The following is a 17,493-nucleotide window of genomic DNA, read 5'->3' as shown; positions in this document are numbered from 1 at the left end:
TGTCCTTCAGTATCCGTCATATAACTAGTCATATACATTTAGTTGATAGGATACCTTCTCATCGTCCTTCAGTATCCGTCATATAACTAGTCATAAACATTTAGATGACAGGATACCTTCTCATCGTCCTTCAGTATTTGTCATATAACTAGTCATAAACATTTAGTTGGCAGGATACCTTTTCATTCTCCTTCAGTATCCATCATATAACTAGTCATAAACATTTAGTTGAAAGGATACCTTCTCATTGTCCTTTAGTATCCGTCATAAACATTTAGTTGAACACTAAGGCTTAGTGCTCAAATCATCATACTAGTTCATCCATCATACTAGTTCATCATAAAATTGGAATTACTTAAACATACTGATAGTATTTGGATAAGATAACATATCTAAATCATGTCAATTCCATGGAAAACATGCTTTACTTAACATGAGAAACAGTTTCACGAACATGTTGCTTGGCAATCCATTTAAACACTTAGCATGGGAAATATCTTCAAGAAATCATAGTTTCTAAATCATTAAAATAGTAAGTCATCACATAGTCACTCACAGTTCGTTGGCCTCTTAACGGGTTATACGCCTCTCCTAGCTCCTCTTGGCCTGAAAGGACATAATTCCCGGTTAAACTACTTAGAATTCTTAGTAAAATACCTCAATTAATTCATTTATTAAAGGAACTTTCATCAATAAAGATAGCTTTACTGGTAAGATCCCCATGAGAAAGGTCAGCGAGATCCTCTAGAGCGATATCAGCGAGGTCCTCTAGAGTGAGACCAGCGAGATCCTCTAGAGCGATATCTTCATCTTTATTTTTCCCCTCCGGCCTTATTCTGGCGAGTTTTACTTCCAGCAGCCCAGCCACAGAAAATAGACACACAGAGCTTTCGAATGCCACTGGAATTACACAAATAGCCTAAGTAGTTTGTCCAAACCGACCCAATGAATTTGACTTTCTTGCTTATATTACTGTCCAAAATCCAGCATGAACCCTCCTTGTGCCACCTGGTCCACTATTGGTGATGAAGGCTAGGATTTAGCAAAACTCCTTTTTCTAACTTCACTCACAATATTACTTCAGCACTACTCCTTATTAGATGGCATGGTCTCATTCATATGCTTATTATGCATTCCATCATCAAGCATGACCTTCCTTAGTCTAGCCGAGTTTTGTTCTACTTTTACACTTAACTGCCCAAGAGCCTATTTCTTCTTGCTTCCTTCTTCTATCCTTCCTAAGGTATGGCTTCATTTAGCTCATTAGAAGACATCACATTACTTACTCTTACTTAGTAATTAGGGTTTGGGTTTTACAAATTCTTCCCCCCTAAAAGGAATTTTGTCCTCGAAATTTGCTCGGACTTACTTATAACTAGAGTTTCATAACATCCTTTGATCGTAAACTTTACAACCTTCTTCTTTTCTTTCTTCTTTTCTTCTTTTTACTACGCTTCCGCAGCACTACTTTGATATTAACTCTATTCATATTAAGTAATACTGATATGTATGAACAACTTGGTCCTCATAGTTCACTTGTCACACCCTCTAGTGACTCTTCCATTCTCCACTGAGTCATAATATTCATTTATTACTAGGGTGGTCCTTTTCCATTTTCCAGCAATACCACTGGAACATTCTTTTCCAGTTATCATACCTTTGAATTACTTCTAGCTGTGAAATCAATATTTGTGTCAACTAGACTTCTCGACCTGACCGAGAGCACTCTTCTTAGGATGTCCTTTCTATCCATACTTGGGAGAAGACATTCTTTGTACTATAACATTTCCTAAACTATGGCTTAACATACAGTATACATAGGGTTTTCTTAACTGTACCAGTCCCTAGCTCAGTTACAACTCAAACTTCGAGTTATTACCTGAAACATCAGCAAATCAGACCTTTTCCTTTTTGTCTTCTGCTGATCATTTGTTTCTTGCTTTTATACTTAATGTACCCCTGGTACATTTTGAGCTCACTATTGCTCATCTTTTCCTCCTCTTAGGTTTAATCTGACTAGGACTTCCTCTAGATTACACCCTTTTCTCTGAATTCACTAGAATAGACTCCACGTTTGCCACCAACCTTTGAGCAAACCTGCTATACATTCTATTTCTAGTGAAAAGTCTATGTTTACCTGTGTGATTACCGACTTCCACTCAAGTACCGGTAGTGGATTGAGTAATCCTGCTGGCCTTTGCCTTTCAGGCTTCACTTGTCGACAAAACAAACATCACATAGCACTTTTCTTATTTTGCTACACTATGCCTTAGTCCATTAGTCTAGAGTGGCCATTTTGCTCACTTCTTATCATTTTTTTACCACGTTACTACTTAACTGGGAAGGAACTCCTCTTATTCTCTTCCTACAATCATCATTTGCATTCTTTAGTTGAGAGAGAATCTTTACTCAATCCCTCAACATCATTTCATGGCTAGAATGGAGTGTTTCGACACTATCAATCACAACTTTTCCCTTAATTGTACAATTCTAGTTCAAGTATCATCGTACCTTAGGTACTACTACTCAGATACCTTCTCCGTGTACCTCAGTATCGAGTCGCTCGGATACCTTCTCCATGTACTTCAGTATCGAGCTATTCAATTTCTAAGACTGAGCTTCAGTACCTTCTCCGTGTACTTCAGTACTGAGCCACTCATACTTAACTTGCATATTCTTATTTCTCAATGACTTAGTTGCCCAAAACTTTCTTACTAACGCATCCTCATGGTCATTGTAAAACATAGCATAAATACAACATTAATGTGAGGTGCGTTGCTTGGTAACTATTTAAGAACAGTTGTTATAAATAGCTTTCAGTAAACATACATTGCTAAACATTAATAAGCTTTAGCAATTTACTTAAAACATTTAAATCATCTAGAGTCATTCACTCCTGCTGCTGGAACCATATGACCAAGAAAGACAACCTGGTCTCACCAGAAATCACATTTGCTGAATGTGGCATACAACTGTTTCTTTCGCAGTGTCTGCAAAACTATCCTCAAATGATTCCCGTGATCTTCCCTACTGCTTGAATACACCAATATGTCATCAAGGTGACACACAGGATCTGTTGTAACCCTTATTTATTAATTCCTATAACTGAACTTTCAACTCCTTGAGTTCTTCTGGCACCATCCTTTATGGTACCTGAAAAATAGATGTTGTATCTGAAATTAAATCGATAGTAAACTCAACTTCCTTGTCAGATTGTAAGTCTGATAACTTTTTAGGGAAACATCTAGGAACTCTTGTACAATTGGTACATCCTCAGGTTTCATCTTCTCGTCCTATGAAATCGTCACATGGCTAAATAAGCTTCCCATCTTTTACTTAGCAGCTTTATAGCCTTCATTACTGATATTAAACTTCCTGAAAGTATTCTTTTGCTTCTTACAAATACTGTCTTTTGTGTACCAAATCTCTCGAACATTATCCATCCTTAAAACAATTTATACGGTTGTAACATTTATTCAGAAAATCCATGCTCTAGAGTGACATCATTTACAGGAATTCTAATGGAATTACTTTATAACTATACTTATCAACAACTACCCTAGAGCCTATAAAATTCTTATACTATTACAACCTCTCCACAGCATAATAATAACTATTTAGGGACATGCTCTCTACAATTTTTCCTACAAGTAGTACAACATGCTAGATAACAATAAAGGTATAGCACCATGAGCAACTATTTCATAAATATACTAGTACATAAAGTTACTTTACCATTCACAACATTAGGTGACTCTTCTGCCTCCTGGTGGGTCACTTTGTAAAACATGCCCTGCCACTGAGTTCGTCTTGCTTCCTTTCTCGTTTTTCTTCTCTTTAATCCCTTCTTCGGCTCCTAAGCCACCAGGCTTATCTATTTTCTGTAAAGTCATTTTGTGTTCTATTTGAACTCCTCGACCTAGCTAGGGCATTCCTTCTTGAAATTTCCTGCCTGACCGCACTAGAAAAATATGTTTTTCCCTTAATAACATGTCCCCCGATGATCTTTACCATAATTCATGCATAAGGGTTTCTTACCCGAACTAGCTACCTGCTCGATAGGATGCCAAAACCTTGATCTATTACCCATACTAACCACAAGTCTTGACTTCTTCCTTTCTACACTATGCTGACTTGTAGCTCTCTATCCTTTATCAATTCCTATTAGGTCATTCTCAATACCGTACTTCCTTTTCGAATCCGCCATAATTGATTTGACACTTTCAGTCAAATATTCTGTCCTCTAACTGAGGATCTATTCCTGTCTGTGGAATCCTTGACTTCCCGTCTGAAGTCATTTCCTGATTTACCGGGTCTTTACCTCTTCGTTCACTAACATTTGAATTCCCTCGAATCTTGGAACTTCTTAAAGGTAGGGTTAGGATTCCCATTGTCTGTCTGCCTGCTCTGCTTGCCACTTTTACTTGACATCTTCCTCGCACTTAGGTAGTACACATGCTAAGGACTCAAGACTAAGACTTATATATAAAGTTTTCTCCTCTCTTCCCAAAATCTTTTGCTCTGATACCAACTTATCACACCCCACTCCAGACTACCCTCTTAACCTGGATGGAATGGTGACTGCAGAAGTTACTAACCCTTTTGCTGGCACTTACTGCCTAACAAACCTGTTAACTTTTCTTCAAACCCTGAATACATACATATCATCAATACACCAACATATTAACTCGGAACTTAACACATTTACATTGCAGGGTTTCACAGCATTGTTCATTACATGAATATTACAAATTGGTGAGCCCCATCTAGAATACTAGTCACTAGACAGACACATGTGTATTAACTAATACAGGTTTTCAATTACACTTTCTTCAACTTGTTTTTCTTTTGAGTGGCAGAGCAGCAGCAGAAAAGTATTTTGGGAATTGACCATTACCTGATAAGGAAAACATTTGAAAACCTGAGCTAGAAGCCTAGTGAGTGACTTAATAAATATATAAATCTCATGCTCAAAACCGGAAGCTTGAAACCATAATACTGAAACTAATTCATACCAAGCAAACGTGTACATAAAACCTTTAAACCGCCATTAAACATCATTATTTCTTAGTTGAGAACGAGCATACATCGCTCTAGCTCCCAACGTCTGTTACCGGCCAAGAGACCCATACTTCGGCCTCATTTTGCTGGTATATAGCCTAGGAGAAGATATGACTACCCTTATCCTTAGTTGAGAGTGAACTATTAGATCTAACCCTCAATGTCAACCTTGGTTGGGGAGAACTCTTTTGCTCAATCCCTCGACGTCTTATTACCTACGTGCACGTAGTTATAACTGAGTACCATCATACTTTAGGTACTTGACTAGGATACCTTCTCATTGTCCTTCAGTATCCATCATACAACTAGTCATAAACATTTAGTTGACAGGATACCTTCTCATTGTCCTTCAGTATCCGTCATATAACTAGTCATATACATTTAGTTGACAGGATACCTTCTCATCGTCCTTCAGTATCCATCATATAACTAGTCATAAACATTTAGATGACAGGATACCTTCTCATCGTCCTTCAGTATCTGTCATATAACTAGTCATAAACATTTAGTTGGCAGGATACCTTCTCATTCTCCTTCAGTATCCATCATATAACTAGTCATAAACATTTAGTTGAAAGGATACCTTCTCATTGTCCTTCAGTATCCGTTATAAACATTTAGTTGAACACTAAGGCTTAGTGCTCAAATCATCATACTAGTTCATCCATCATACTAGTTCATCATAAAATTGGAATTACTTAAACATACTGATAGTATTTGGATAAGATAACATATCTAAATCATGTCAATTCCATGGAAAACATGTTTTACTTAACATGAGAAACAGTTTCACGAACATGTTGCTTGGCAATCCATTTAAACACTTAGCATGGGAAATATCTTCAAGAAATCATAGTTTCTAGATCATTAAAATAGTAAGTCATCACATAGTCACTCACAGTTTGTTGGCATCTTAACGGGTTATACGCCTTTCCTAGCTCCTCTTGGCCTGAAAGGACATAATTCCCGGTTAAACTACTTAGAATTCTTAGTAAAATACCTCAATTAATTCATTTATTAAAGGAATTTTCATCAACAAAGACAGCTTTACTGGCGAGATCCCCATGAGTGAGGTCAGCGAGATCCTCTAGAGCGATACCAGCGAGATCCTCTAGAGCGATACCAACGAGATCCTCTAGAGCGAGATCAGCGAGGTCCTCTAGAGCGATACCAACGAGATCCTCTAGAGCGAGATGAGCAAGATCCTCTAGAGTAATAACAACGAGATCCTCTAGAGCGATATCAGCGAGATCTTCTAAAGGGATACCAGCGAGATCCTCTAGAGCGAGATCAGCGATACCAGCGATACTCATCTTATTAGCGATACCAGTGATACTTAGCCCAATTTCTATCGAGATTCCCTTCTAGAGCGAGATCCTCATCACAAAATTAGTGAGATTTCCTTCATTAGCGAGATCATCATCACAAAATCTCGCTATAATCTCCACGGTGAGCTATTTGCTTGTTCTTCCCAAGCAGCTGCCTGCTTATGCACAGATTCTCTGTTTCAAATTTAAAAATTCATAACTCAAAATACAAACCTGTTTTAAAGAAACTTCCTTCTACAAACATGTTTAGAATTGCGTTAGTAACATTACCTTAAAATTTAAGCTCAAAATTTCTTGTCGTTTAATCTAGAGATTCAAAACTTCATCATTGGCCCCAATTCAAATAGCTGCCTGCTTGTTCAACAATTTTCAGTTCGAACTTCAAAATTATATAACTCGATTTCTAGGCCTCACTTAAAAAGTTTCATTCTACAAGGTTGTTTATAACTAAGTTAACAATATTTCCTCAAATTTTTAGCTCAAAATGCTTCGTAATTTGTCCTAGAGCTTCAGTTCTTCACTGATGGCCTAGATTCACCCGAGAAACGAACCTTTCATTTTTCTTTTGCCCCTTCGGCCTTATTCCGACAAGTTTTCCTTCCAGTAGCCACAGAAAATAGACACACAGAGCTTTTGAATGCCACTGGAATTACACAAATAGCCTAAGTAGTTTGTCCAAACTGACAGAATGAATTTGACCTTCTTGCTTATATTACCGCCCAAAATCCAGCATGAACCCTCCTTGTGCCACTTGGCTCATTATTGGTGATGAAGGCTAGGATTTAGCAAAACTCCTTTTTCTAACTTCACTCACAATATTACTTCAGCACTACTCCTTATTAGATGGCATGGTCTCATTCATATGCTTATTATGCATTCCATCATCAAGCATGACCTTCCTTAGCCTAACCGAGTTTTGTCCTACTTTTACACTTAGCTACCCAAGAGCCTATTTCTTCTTGCTTCCTTCTTCTATTCTTCCTAAGGCATAGCTTCATTTAGCTCATTAGAAGACATCACATTACTTATTCTTACTTGAAGTAATTAGGGTTTGGGTTTTACATAGACGATGCACGGGTACTAGACTACACGATGGCATTACACAATGAGCGTGAGCGCTACACGATAGGCCAGGCGCTAGACAACGAGCGTGCACGATAGTTGCAGACGTTGGGCGATGACGCCACGCAATGAGCGGATGTGTTAGACGATAAGGCGTCAGCGCTACACGAGGGAGGGCGCAGCAACTATGCAATGGGCTATGCGCGAGATCGTTAGTTTACTAAACGATTGAGTTACACAATGGGGCGTTGGTGTTATGCAATGGACGTAGGCACTAGACGATTATAGCGATTACAGCGAGAGGGTTGAATGTTAAGCGACATTGAAAGATTCATTAGACGATGGAGCTAAGCGATGATGTGCAAGAGCTATACGTTGGACTAAACGATGGAGCGGTGTTGAGGCACGTGTTACGCAAGGCTGATGAGCTTATCCGAGCAAATGGCTATACCGAGAGGTGGTTAGACTTGAGTTAGTAGGAGCTGGACGAATAAAGTTTCATGTAAAGGAAATCCTATGCATGAGGAAGACACTCAAGTAGGTGTGTGGCATGGGAGTAAGTGAATGGCATAGGAAATAGGTGGTGGCAAAACATGGTGCAAACACTTCAAGAGTAGAAGGTGTCATGCATTGGAGGCTTTAAGAGATGAGAAGGATCATTTCCTTTAGCCTATAAATACCACCAAAAGATGTCTCTTCAAATCATAAGCCAAATCCTCTTTAAAGAACGTAAGGAAGAGTGTTAGAAGGTGGATTTGGAGGAGACCATGTGTTAAACATGAAGTTCCAAGAGGAGGAGATGTTGTCAGACAGTGAAGTCTGTAAGTAGCATCAATTTGGGATGAGGAATTTTCCCAGAATACTTGTGTGTTTTGAGTGATTCTAAAGCTACCTGAAAGATAAAAGAGTCTAGTTTTCAAGGTATGGCTTCCGGAGAAGAAGTTCCAAGGAATCGGGCTGGAGAGTGAAGAAAAGATAGAAGGGTCAAGCAGTCGGGTAAGCTTGAGCCAGTCTTGATGTTTTGATTATTCTGACCAAACCACGAAGAGTTCTGAGCTAAGATTTTAAGGTAATATTTCTAATACATTATAGAGCATGTTTTTAGAAGAAAATATCTCGAAATCAGGCTTAGAACTATAAGTAATCTGAGCTTAAATTTGAATCTGGATTTTAGGGTTCAAAAAGGAGCTGAGGTAATCGAGGAACTTTTAAAGAGAAAGATTCCTATCCTTATCAAGGTGAGTGGTACTTTCCTTAAGTCTTAAAGCATATATTTTAAGAGTAAATTGCATATGCTTATGTTATGAATGAGTAATTATCATGAGAATGAGATTATATGATCGAGATGGTCAGGGGGTCAATAGACCTAGTTCCTGAGCCCGAGTTGAACCTCGCAGGATGGTCAAGGGACCGAGAGGTCTAGTTCCTTAGCCTGTGAGAGGAACCTCGTGTGGGATGGTCAGAGGACCGACAGACCTAGCATTTGAGCCCATAAACAAGGATTTATGTGCACATAGAGGACATAGGGAACAAAGGAGAACGCAAGAGAGTAAACATTTATGATTGGTAACAGTTAACTATCTACCGTGTCTATAGGTAGAAAACAGACTCATTCAAGGTTGAGGTTTGAGTATTAACCTCGTATTTATGATATGCTTGTTAATTATGAGTTGGAATAGACTCTAGAAGTTGCTTACCACTCACTGAGCTTTGTGAAGCCCATTCTTTTCTTTCATGTTTTTCTTCCCAGGTAGCGAAAGGTGAGGACTTCCAGAGTGCTACTAAGTTCAAGGTCTGCCACAACCACATTTACACTTCTGGGGTTTTAGATTGTTAATGTAAACTTTGTAGCTAAGTCTTGGCATTGTATAAATGTTACATTGTTGTAGTAAAATGGGCCTACTCAATCAATTGTTGTTTTATCTCCTTGACTTAAATTTTACTATGAGTAAAGAGGTTCAAATGGGTAGTAGGTATCACAAAAAGGTGGTATCTGTGATCCCTCATGCCTCTCCTCGGGCTAAGCAAGCAGGCTGGGGATGGGGTGTGACAAGTTCCACCCCAAGCAGCCAATCCGATTGGGGCAAAATTTAGAGTGACCCTATCCATTTCTGGAGTTCACTTTGATATTGACCAACTACACAAAACCCATCCGAAGGGGGACACTTCTAGGGTGCCATGAGGGAGTGCAAGAATGATCTCACGATGCGAACCAATAAAGGAGACCGCAGGACGTGTTGACACACACCTTTCACCCACTTATTATAAATACTCTCTCCGTCCACCTTGATATTGACTCATGCAAACACCATCCGAAGTGGGATGCTCTCAAGGCACCATGAGACCAAGCACGAATCTCACGACGTGACATTCAGAAAGAAATGTGAGTGGAATCATTGACATATCATATACATCTCTTCCTCCCACTGAGTATTTTATAACCTAGGGTTTAGTTTACTTAGAAAAAACACCGCCAAGGATTTTAACTAAGTGACGTTTTAGGTTTGCCCAAGAGTAACTTTTACCTTAGAAAGTTGAACAAATTTTGATCATCATCCATTAAACTCTTTAACGAAGTCTTTGATCAACTGTCGCATGCTTACAGAAAATCTATCTAATTCTCCTTTCCAGGTAGGTTCCTAGGTAGGGGTATTTTGTTTCCGTCAGCTTAAGTACCCTAGCCTAGACAGAATCCGCCTTATACAAAAGGTCCTTTATAGATAGATTTAATACAAATTTAATCTTTTATGCCAATCAATTTAATCTTGTTAAACCGATTTAAAAAGATTAAACTTAGGTATCTAATCCTATTAGAACCTTGAACTTAGGTCTATCTCAATCCAATTTTAAAACCCTTTTAAAACATGAGTTCACCTAAGTCTGCATGCAACTCTTTCTTATCGATTTTAATTCTAATTTCCTTTATAACGCTTATAACAGAAACAACCAAATGTTGGGATTGGTGTCTTGATTCTTCCAGAGTCTTGTTGTTTGTAAGGATACACATTGTTTTATGAATAAAATAACTGTTATTCATTCTGGAATTTACTCATATCCAATAAACAAAGCTCCATGGTTATCTTATGTAAACTTAAGCATGTATATGTGAGATACAAGTGGATCATGCCTTAAGTGATAACCTAAATAGGTCTGTAGTATAAGGATTAAGGTGGGATACCTGATCCTAGTGACACTACGAATACGACCCGCTTTGTAGAGGTCTACAAGTGTTGTAAAGTACTACAGATGGTAGATCCTGACCATTCATGTGGAGACATGTGAGCGGAGGTGTGCTATAGTTTGTATAAGACTGGACCACAAGATGACTAGACTCTATATATAATGCCATTAATACTAGAGACTTACATCTCACCTAAACGACCATAGGTGACACGACCTCAATCCTGACTATTTTGGGAACTCCCACCTTTGATGGCGGTCCTTTGATTAGTATGGGTGAGAGTGGCCAGATTGTCAACTCAACATGCCAACCTTTTTGAAGACTTGTCTGATCTAGAAGCTAGGAACTCACTTACACAAGATGGAATTCACTCCTTTCTCGACGTAGAGGTAAGTAGAGAGATTGCTCCCTTAAGGGCTGATTTCGGGGCTTGAACATAGTGGCCACAGCTTCTCTTTGGAAGAGAGGACTCAGTCATAGTAGGACTATGACTTATGTTCATTAGAAGATTCATTGATACTTAAGGAGTTAGATGTAACTACAGGGGCATAACAGTTATTGGCCGAGCTATACTTATGAGCGATCTGTGAAGAGTCGTTGCACTGTTGATTGGTTAAGATGGACACATAATATATCTGAAGAGTTCAGCTGCCAGTCTTTAGTGGAGTGCCTGGCAGTTAACGGATGGTGGATCTCATGACTAAAGAATTTAGTCAGTTATTCACGTACCGTTGGAGCTTCGAGTTATAGGTCCATTAGGTCCCCTTGGTAGCTCAATGGATTGGAGTTGAGGATCAGTTCTTGGTGTTGATTTGAAATGTTCAAATTGACAAGAGGTAATTCGATTATATATGATATGATTGGTATGGTGTATGAGATACATCAAGTGGAGGATTATTGTAAATGAGATTTACATTAAGTGCCATGGAATAGAAAAAGAGCTATGGTTTGTATGTTTCATGAGATGAAATATTAAAACTATAAGTTATAAATATAGTTTGATAAGTTTATTATCATTTATATTTAAATAATATTAATTATTGGATAATTATCTCTTTTTCTTTAATAACCAATTGAGTGGAAGGTTATTGGTTGTTTCATGGTAACCGTGAGTTAAAAGTAAAAATGTTTTCCTAATTTTAGAAAAAGAAGAGAAAAAGCAAAGATTCCTCTCTCGGAAATTACTCACGGGAAGTTGTCAAGTAAACTAGATTTACTAAGTGACAGCTTGGAGTTAGCTAAACAATCGTGGAGTGTTCTTAGGTGATAGACACTCAACTAAGCGACGAGCTAAACAATCGCATACCTTTTTCTAGATGATCGCTTAGCTTTTCCTAAAGGATTGGGCATCAACCTACACGATAGGTTCTTCCATCTCCCACTTGCTCAATCGTTTACACGATTGTGTTTCCTCCATTTATCTGCCTCAAACTAAGTTCATGCAGAGCCACCCTCTGAATTCTCACACCGAGAATACCAAGGTATCCTTCTTGGTGGTTTCATACTCAATCGACACTGTCGAGGTTCTATGGAGGCCGTTCGTGGAGTTTGGGGTGTTCGTGACCTTGGCGATCGCTGAGTTCGAGTGTGCGTTGATCATGCAGTGTAGCGGTTGTGTTGAACGAGCATTCATGTGTTGTTGTGTTGTTGTTATCGAGCATTCGTGATCAAGGAGCTTGAAGATGAGTCAACGAAAGTGTGTTACTCTTGTCCTTGATCTATTGTATAACATGCTATAATTTTGTATTTCGCATAACCATATGTTTCCGTTTTTTATTGTAATTCTAAAGTTCATATACGATTGTAATTTGGAATGATCCTTCCGCTGCTCATGGAAATCCTTGTATTCGATTTCCTTCACCAAAACCATCCACAACATGAAGCCAATACATACAAGGTATTCATAACGTTTATAAATAAACCTAAGTTTCATGCTCCATGCATTGTTCATTCATTGCTACTTTTATATAACACTTATACAACCAAGCAACGAACCAGGTAAACATATGCTTCCATTCACCCTTATACTATAATGCTTATAATATAAAGATGATGCATGAATATGCTTACTACATGCATAAATATAACTCTTATATTTCATGATGCATGCACATGCTTTCTTGTAATTTCATCATGCCATATTATAACACTTATAATACATGATGCATGAATAATTGCATAATCTAATGTGGGTTTCAAATCTATATGTCATACACTATGCCATATAAACCAACATACATCTCATGTATATTAAATAAAAGATGATGAGCCGGGATAATTAGCCTTAAAATCCTCAAAACCAAAAGTAAACTATTAAAAATAGCAAAAAGCCTCTGGTTCAAACAGGCAAACTGGGTCTTGAACCGTCCGGTCGAAGCCTGCATCTCCTTGATCGTGTACTAAATCCAAGTGATCGCCTACATAAAAGAGTAAACGCTTTACTCAATCGTTTATCAATGCTTCCTGAGCTAAACGATTGTTTAGCAACGATCGTGTACCTTGACTATGCGATGAAGCATGAGGCACACGATCGTGCAGCGCGCAACGTACAACGCAAGCCTTAAATGATCATCTAAACGACAATGATACGGTGAAGCACAATCGTCTAAACGATCGCTGAACAAGCGCAAGGTATCGCACACCAAGTGATCGTGTAGTCAATGACTATGCAATGAAGCATGCTAACTACACAATCGTTTAGTGCGCGTGCCTTTTATTAAATGATGAGCATCAAATTCTCCCACTCGATCGTTTACCTCCAGCGTCCACGTGATCGGGTAACCAATGCTACGCAATAGAGAAAACTATTTACCCCATCGTTTAGTAAATACTACACGATCAGGAGAATATTTCTACACGATCGTTTAGTAAAAACTCAACTATCGTTTACCTTAGGCTACACGATACAACTAACCTTTGGTCTTCTTCCTCATTGAGAACCGCATCTCCATGCTTCGAAACTTCATCACAAACGACACAACAAACTCAAACACTTTGAATTACAGACTCAGTTGCTTGTTAATGATGCCCAAAAATGTAGGAGCCCTTACAAATTAACACTTTGTAAATTCAAAGAAAACTTTGAACAACGGCAATTAAATCTGTAAGCATTCATAAACATCCATCCACAAACACATTTAACACTTAAACACAATGCAGAAAACTCACCATGACTGTAAAAGAAGTTCAAAACAGAAATTAAATTTGGAATATCAGAACAACCTGGCTCTGATACCAATTGAAGGAAATCAGACATGAGGATTTCCATGAGCAGTGGAATGATCATTCCAAATTCCATTAAAAATTGAACAATAACAACTACAATCACAAATAGAAACTAACTAGTCATGCAACAACTAAAAATTACAGCATGCTAACAAGATAGTCAAGGGATAGAGTATGCATACCTTTGAAGACTCATTCTTGAAACTCCCTCGATTAAACTCCAAGCGCCCAAGATAGCAATACACGAACACTCGAACATGACAACTGGTACAACATGAGCAAAACGAACACAACGATCACGAACCCAACGATCGACCTCCAGAATCTCGAAATCAATCAAGTTGAGTGAGGACACCACCACAATGGTTACCTTGGTATCTCGGTGTAAGAATCCAGGAGTTGTGGGCTCTGTATGATCTTGGCTTGAGGAAGAGACAGAAGGACAACAATCGTGTAGACGATCAAGCAAGTGGGAGATATGATGTTGTCTATTATATAAACGATATGCTTGATCGTGTAGTAAATGGCAACCTATCGTATAGACAATGCCACACGATCGTTTAGCTACGACCAGCTGAGTGAACTATCGTATAGTTAATGTCCACAATCGTTTAGTCTCTCTACTAGCTATCGCTTAGTGAAACACTTTCACTTGATAGCTTTACCGTGAGTACTTTCCGAATTGAGTAACTTTTTTTAGTTTTTAGGAAAACATTTTTCCTTTTATCTCACGGTTACCATAAGCCACCAATAACCTCCCACTCAGTTGGTTATTAGAGAAAAAAAGATAATATCAAATAATTAATATTATTATAAATAAATATGATAACCAACTTACCATATTATATTTATAACCTATAGTTTTAATATTTCATCTCATGAAACATATAAACCATAGTTCTTTTTCTATTTTATCTTACTTAATGTAAATCATATTTACATTAATCCTCCACTTGATGTATCTCATACATCACACCGATAATATCATATATAATTGAATTTTTTCTTGTCAATTTGAACATTTCAAATCAACCCCAAGAATTAATTCTCAACTTGAATCCATTGAGCTACTAAGGGGACCTTATGGACCTGTAGCTTGAAGCTCCAACGGTACGTGAATAACTGATTAAACTCTTTATTCACGGGATCCACCATCCGTTAACTACCGGGCACTCCACTAAAGACCAACAGCTGCATTATCTTCACTACAGATATATTTTATGTCCATATCAACCACTCAACAGTGCGATAACCCTTCACAGATCGCTCGTAAGTATAGCTAGGCCAATTTACCATTTTGCCCCTATAGTTACATCTAACTCCTTAAGTACCATTGATTCATCTAATGAACATAAGTCATAGTCCTACCATGACTGAGTCCTCTCTTCCAAAGAGTGAATGTGGCCACTATGTTTAAGACATGGAATCAACCCTTAAGGGAGCAATCTATCTACTTACCCCTACTGCGGGGAAGGAATGAATTTCATCTTGTGTAACTGAGTTTTCAGCTCCCAAATCAGACAAATCCTCAAAAAGGTAGGCTTGTTAAGTTGGCAATCTGGCCACTGTCACCCATACTAATCAAAGGACCGCCCTCAAAGGCAGGAGTTCCCAAAACACTCAGAATTAAGGTCATGTCACCTATGGTCGTTTAGGTGAGATGTAAGTCTCAAGTATCAACGACGTTATGTAAAGAGACTATTCATCTTATTGTCCGGTCTTATACAAACTCTTTGTATAGGAAACCCCCGCTCACATGTCTCCATATGAATGGTCAAGATCAATCATCTGTAGTAGTTCACAACACTTATAAACCTCTACAAAATGGATCATATCCGTATTGTCACCGGGATAAGGTATCCCTCCTTTATCCTTATACTACAAACTTTTTTAGGTTATCACTTCAGGCATGATTCACTTGTATATCTCATATACATGCTTAAGTTTACATACAATAACCATGGATCTTTATTTATTGGATATGAGTAAATGCAAAATAAAATAACTCTTATTTTATTCATAACAATGTGTACAGTGTTTACAAACTACGAGACTTCGGGAGAATTAGGACATCAATCATGACAATTCCGATTATGCAGCTGTTGACAATTCCGATGACAATTCTGATGATGAAATTCGGACTATGACAACTGTTGGGTTTTATATCCTAAAACTTTTGGTTTGTAAATAGTAAACTTATCCTGTTATCAATAAAGATGTTATTGAGGTGTTATTCAATAAAGTTGTTATTGAATGTACGAATTGCTCATTTCGTTTTAGAAAGAAGAATAATCCAATAACTAAAGATCCATGGCTATTATATGAATACTTGAACTTTAAGTGGAGACATAAGAGTGGATCAAGTTCAGTAAATAGCCAAAACGGTCTATAGTATACGAATAAGAATGGGTACCTTATTTTTGTAACACTATCGGATGTGACCCACTCTGTAGTTGTTACAATTTGTTGTAAAGAGCTAGAAACGAAATGATTCTGATTCGTTCATATATTGACATGAGGAGCAAGGCATCCTATGTAATGAGTTTGCATAAGATCGGACCAAGAAATAAGTTACTTTTATTTTATAAAGTTGTTTACTGTTTAAGACTGACTATTTCAAAGCGATGACCTACGTAAATTGGCCTTAATTCTAAGCTAACTATGGACTCCTGTTTATTTGGAATTATCCTTAGATTTTCATGAGTGACGGTTGGCTCAATAAGCCTCCCATTTCAGGGGTAAAATCAGGTAAATAACTGGGGACATAGGGTACAAGAGGGAATTCACTCCTACCCGCTTTTAGGGATAGTAGAGAGGTTGCTCCCTTAAGTGCTGACTCTGATTCTTGAATAAGGGGCCCCACCCTCTCATTAGGCCAAGAGGGACTCGATTTAGTAATTGGATCACAAACAAATTATTCATTAGAGGATCAGTGGGACTTAAAGAGCAAGATGTAGTCTCAAAGATAAAACAACTTATAACCAAGCTGTTATTATGAACAACTTGTGAAGGGTTAACTTACTAATCAAGGTTATATCGAGTGGACACAATATATCTACAATGAGGGGAGTGCAACTACTAGGCTTTAATGGATTGACCTAGTAGTTAACAAATGGTGGTTAATTAGGTTAATGTTTAGCCAGTTAATCTGCAATCGTTGGAGTCCATGATTTGTAGGTCCATGAGGTCCCCTACTAGCTCATATCGGACTATTCCTGAGAATAGTATGACGAACGAATTTGAAGTGTTCTAATTCTATTTTTGGACCAAAGCATTAAATATATACGATATATTTAACCTAATGTTTAATTGTGAATTAAACATAAAGAGAGAGAAAATATGAGATATTTAAATAAGATTTAAATATCAAGATCATGAATAGGAATTCATATTAATTGGGATTAGTGTTGGATTTAATATTAAATTAAATTAATTAAAATTTTTAATTATTTATTTAATATTAATTTTATTTTAAAATTAATTATTATAATTAATTTTGAAATTAGATGAAATTGGTCAAAATTGCATTAAAAGTCAAAATTGTTGACTAGATAAAAAATGCAATGAAATTCAAAATGTTGACTTTTGACTTTGAAAGTCAAAAAGACAAATTTACTAACTTTGGACTTTAAAAGT

This window comes from Benincasa hispida, chromosome 9 (genome assembly GCF_027475165.1).
Source record: "Benincasa hispida cultivar pf3 chromosome 9, pf3_genome.v1.1, whole genome shotgun sequence".
Lineage (NCBI taxonomy): Eukaryota > Viridiplantae > Streptophyta > Magnoliopsida > Cucurbitales > Cucurbitaceae > Benincasa > Benincasa hispida.
Note: the sequence above shows the minus strand (reverse complement) of the source record.